The 4,905-nt window shown below is 37.4% G+C and overlaps 1 long non-coding RNA gene across 1 annotated transcript; it reads right to left on the bottom strand.

Annotated features, from left to right (window-relative positions):
- Nucleotides 1-649: 649 nt before the first annotated feature.
- LOC140001767 (uncharacterized) lies at nucleotides 650-3,584 on the bottom strand. The gene is made up of 2 exons (XR_011807299.1): nucleotides 3,533-3,584; nucleotides 650-1,505 (listed from the first exon to the last, which is right to left on the bottom strand). It is a non-coding gene; the product is annotated as an uncharacterized lncRNA (long non-coding RNA).
- Nucleotides 3,585-4,905: the final 1,321 nt, after the last annotated feature.

Below are 4,905 nucleotides of genomic sequence, written 5' to 3'. Positions count from 1 at the left end.
CTATTTGGAACAGGAGTTTGGACTAGATGCCCCCAAGGTGGTCTCCAACAAGGATGAACCTATGATTTGAGATAACTCACCATCCAAGATGTACCCAACAGTGTCTCACATGGCAGTTGAATGCCATCCTAAATCCCTGCTGACTATAGTGGGAACTCAGGTGTCAAGTTCATGTACAGTCGCCTCTGAAACCTGAATTTATGCAGGTCTATATTTAAATCCCACCCTCTGCTTCTAGTTGTCCTCTATGAGATTGTTCTTTATGAGATTGTTCCAGAGTCCGTGGTTCAACCACTAGATACTGGATTTGAGGAGCATTTCTATCTGCAGTGCTATCTATCCTTAGACTCAAGGCTTCTGTTTTCAACAAGAAAAGCACCTTTCCTAGTATCCTGCTGAATTTAATGATCTTTTTTATGCTCTTCAACTAAAATTAATATGAATGAAGGAAATTGTGGATGGAATTGGGGTAAAGAAGAAGGGGTTAATTGCTTATTATTATTCTATAGCATAGGTAACTGCAGTGATATGATCATTTGTATAGCCCAATTTGCATATGCATTTATTTCCTTTGGATGAATTCTGAGAGACCAAGAACATCCTAGGTAAGTATGAACATTAATATGCACAGACAGACCAAAGAGATGTATGTTTGTATCTGATTTATTAGAAAATTTAAATCAACTTAAATAAACTGCCTGTGGATTACACAGATATATAATGCATGTCTGATAGCTAGTTAGACTAAATACAGGATTTTAGGACCAAAGCTTTTATTGTTTTTGTATATTTGTTTTTATTTTTGTTACCTGCATTAAAATTTACAGTGAATGGTAGATACTAAAACCAAATTAAGCAAAATTTTGATTGGACATGACTGCCTACAGTTAGAAAATCCATTTCCAAACCCCATTGAGGTAACATTTTACTTTGTGCACATTATTTCTTAAGCTCACTTAAGTCTCTCAAATAAGTGTCATCTAGAACATGGAGTACTCTTCCTCAGTCCCACAGAGCTGATGTTGGGAAAGCCAATGAGTTAGTTAATAAGGTCAAGCTCACCACATTGAACAACCTATGGTGGTTAAAGCATGTCCATCTAGTCCCTACTTTATGGATATTTCTAAAAGAGTCTAAGATGACCATTTTGCCTCAGTCACAGGGCTTGCTCAGGTGAGAATTGACTTGAGGAACTATCAGGATAAAGTTCTTGGAAGATTTGTGGTTCAGTCCTGAGTAGAAAGCACTGCAAATCTTGCAAAACCGGTTGTTTGCAAATGATCTTAAGATCCAGTGATCTTAAGTGATAGCACAATTGAAGCCAGAAGCTGTAATCAGATAAGATCACAGTTTTTCAGAAGGATCAAGAGAGACAGAAACTATAAAAGATTTTCTCCAGTCTGGGTTGCAGGCATTTGAGTAGGATCCAGTAATCGCAAGCAGGGATTCTCTGGTATGAGTTACGTCTGCAGTTGGATGTGTGACCACAATTGCCCCTTCCAATCCTAGGAAAATAAACAACAAATAATGATGTTTAAGAAAGTCTTTAAAAAAGGAAATTGAATCAAAGGATTTTTTATTTATTTTTTTCTCTTCATTTTCCTTAACCCCAAATTGGTAATGAGAGAGCAGCAGCCAAGGAACATACATGTTCATTGCAAACAGAAGGTAGAAAAGGCACTAATCAACTCCTCAGAGGGACCTGACCACTTCAGAAGGCTTCTTGAGACAACCACCTTCTGAGGATGAAGGGCCTGCTCTGGTTCTCATTCAATGAATTGCAGCTTTTACACTTCAATGGATTTATGCTTGAGGTTCTTTCAAGAGCTTTTATAGCCTCTTTAGTCTGCTCCTATAACTTTCTTCAGGAGGTGACTGTGGGAAGATTAATAGATTTAGTTTTCAATGCCCCAAATTTGCCCTCTCTCAAATCAGTAACACAAGTTACCAGTAATTTAAACAAGCCATGGACAGACCTTGAGCCTTTCTGAAGTATCAAGGCCCAATACTTTTCAGCCTGTGATTTTAAAGAAGACGCTAAAACATGATGTTGAAGCAAAGAGAAGCAAAGCACCCTTTTTGACAGACAGTGCTACCCAAATCTGAAAGCAAACACTAACACAGCCCAGCATAAGGCAGCACATATAACTCGTCTGCCTGATATGTCAGCACATAGACCCGTAACATGCTCACAATATGCATGGAGAGAGTTCATTGCTCATAGGTCCACGTTACTAAACTAAGTGCAAGAGTCAACGGAAATGGCACAATTTTTCTTGATAATTCAAGTGTCACTAACCCAGTTATTATTAGAGCAAGAATCCAGTTGGTCAAGTCAGGGTCATTAGTACTGGAAATGAAAGCGTGAAATTCAGAGGTCAGAAACCTCACCAGACAGAACATTGACAGCAAAAAATGCAGAATGCTTTGATATGACCAGTTACTAGTGAAGTTTTTATTTTTTTATTTTTTGCAGGGGGTGGGTGGAGGTGGGGGAGACAGGGATGGTGACTTGATCCAAAAGCATTTGCTCAGCTGAACTCAGGAGTATAAGGTGGTTGATGCAGTGTGCAGGCATTTCTGTCTCTTTACCTGTATCCCTGTGTCACCTGGATAAGGTATTTGTTTCCTGCCCTTATAGGTCTAGTTTCAATTAATGTGATTAATGAGATTATGTTTATTCACGTTTATGGAGATTCCTTCACTGTGGGCTCACAGGGCCTGTTCCATAGCTTTTCATGCTAAGAAAATCAAAGAGCTACACTATGAAAACTACTTCTGGAGTGTGCATTAAGTATCTTGATTTAAATCATACAGAAAGAAGCATCAAAGATGTCCAGAAGTCCTGAATTCTTGTACTGGTGCAGCTCATTGCACAGAATCACAGAATCACAGAATGGTTGAGGTTGGAGAGAACCTCTGGAAATCAATCTCCCTGCTCAAGCAGAGTCCCTTAGGACACATTACGCAGGACTGTGTCCAGACAGCATTTGAATTTCTCCTGGAAATGACTCTCCACATCACATTCATGAAAGTGGAGTTGCTCTATAGAAAACATTTTTCTTACTAAAAAAAAAAAGAAAAAAAAAAGAAAAAAAAAAGAAAAGAAAAAAATAAGAAAAAAAAAGACTTCACTGACATCTTCACTGACATTTATGGGAAGTGCCATATTATTGGAAATGGAATTTAAGGAAAATATAGGTTCTATATGGCACTTATGGTTTAGTCTGCAGCACTTATTAGCTGCCCCCCTGTTTATTCTGAAAGTTCTTAGGTTTGTAACCATAAGAATCCAGCTCTCTGAGAAACCTCTTGATCTAGAGAGCTAAGTACAAACACAACCTTTCACCTAACCATTCATCAAAACCACAGAAACTTGAACATATTAATTTATACACATAGGTAGAGGACTTTTATTTGCTTAAGTATGACCATCTTGGAGAGAGAATTGCATTCTGCCATCATTTGGAAGTGTGGGAGCTCAGATACACCTGTCTGTGTACCTGAACTTGAGTACTTAGTTAACACTGACCTTGTTTTGAGTTCCCCTGCTTTTCAAAATGAGTCCAATGGCCAAAACTCTAAAGATAAATAGAAGAGTTATAAAATCACTAGTAAAAATAACATCCATTTATTTGACTTTTTGATTTTCAAGCCTTTAGGAAACCACTTTTTCAAGTGTTTCTTTACTCCTGCAAGGAAGAAATACAATCTTTGGTTAAAAATAAATAAATAAATAAAATGCACAAAGAAAAAAAAAATACCACAAAACAAACAAACAAAGAAAAATACATCAGTCTCAAGGCTGTCACACAATCACATGACTTGCCGGGAGCTCAGGAAATAAGATACTAGATGTAGGAACCTGTACAAAAAAACACAAGAGTCACCACAACCACTGGACTCACATTGGTATGTACATGTATGTTGTGATAGCAGAGTATTTTCCATCTCCTAATCAGTGGAAAAAAAATACATAAAAAAAAATCAAAAAAGCTTTGTTCTTTGGGTCAGTTCTGGTTCACCAAAATGTAGCACTTTAGTTAACTCTTTTATTTAAAAAACACTTATTTCCCTTGCATGCCTTTGAAAACTCCTTTCACTTGTAACCCAAGGAGCAAGATATCATTTGCACATAACTTTTGCATTGTAATTTAGAGCAAAAACCTTGGTTGGCTGCCAGTCTAATAATCCCAAACCTTACAGAATGAAATGAAGACATTAATATTATTTTTATTAAGCTGGTAATAAGGCAAAATGAAGCAGAGTTTAAAACAAATGCAGGTGGGGGGAATTTTTTGCCAAAGGAATAAGAACATTGCTTGAGCATGGCCAATCCCAGCTCCAGGCAAGACACTTGGGAGGTGCAAGCAAAATTCCTTCCCTTTAGGTGTTAGTCTTGAGATATACACAGCCCTTCCTTTTCACTGCAGTCAATGGGAGTAAGGTCCAGCTGTGCCTTGAAAATATTACTTTTCATGAATCATTTTACTTATAACCTCCCTCCATGCTCTGTGTCATTCTTGAAGAAACTTGAATTTTAGTGTCTTTGACTCCATCTTCATCAGAAAAAAAAAAAGAAAAAAAAAGAAAAGAAAAAAAAAAAGAGACATAACAAATAGAAATACCAGATCTAACTAAATTCCTTTAAGGGTGGTTAACCCTTAGCTTTTGAGACAGCCTGGTTATCTCACCTATGATTCACCTGGTTTTCGAGATCTATGCTGTTTTCTTTGTCCTATGTTATATCCATCATTTCTTTGCAGATGTCTTCAACACACTGGGGCATTTCAAAGGTTACTAGATTATTTTTATGGGCAACTGATTCCCACTTTTTTGTTGTTGTTGTTGTCTGGGCATGAATTCGTCCCACCCTAAAGGTGATACACTACATGAGTTATTCTC

The sequence above is a fragment of the Anas platyrhynchos genome, chromosome 2, assembly GCF_047663525.1.
Source record: "Anas platyrhynchos isolate ZD024472 breed Pekin duck chromosome 2, IASCAAS_PekinDuck_T2T, whole genome shotgun sequence".
Classification (NCBI taxonomy): domain Eukaryota; kingdom Metazoa; phylum Chordata; class Aves; order Anseriformes; family Anatidae; genus Anas; species Anas platyrhynchos.
The sequence above is the reverse complement of the archived record's forward strand: the minus strand, read 5'-3'. Positions and strand labels throughout refer to the sequence as shown.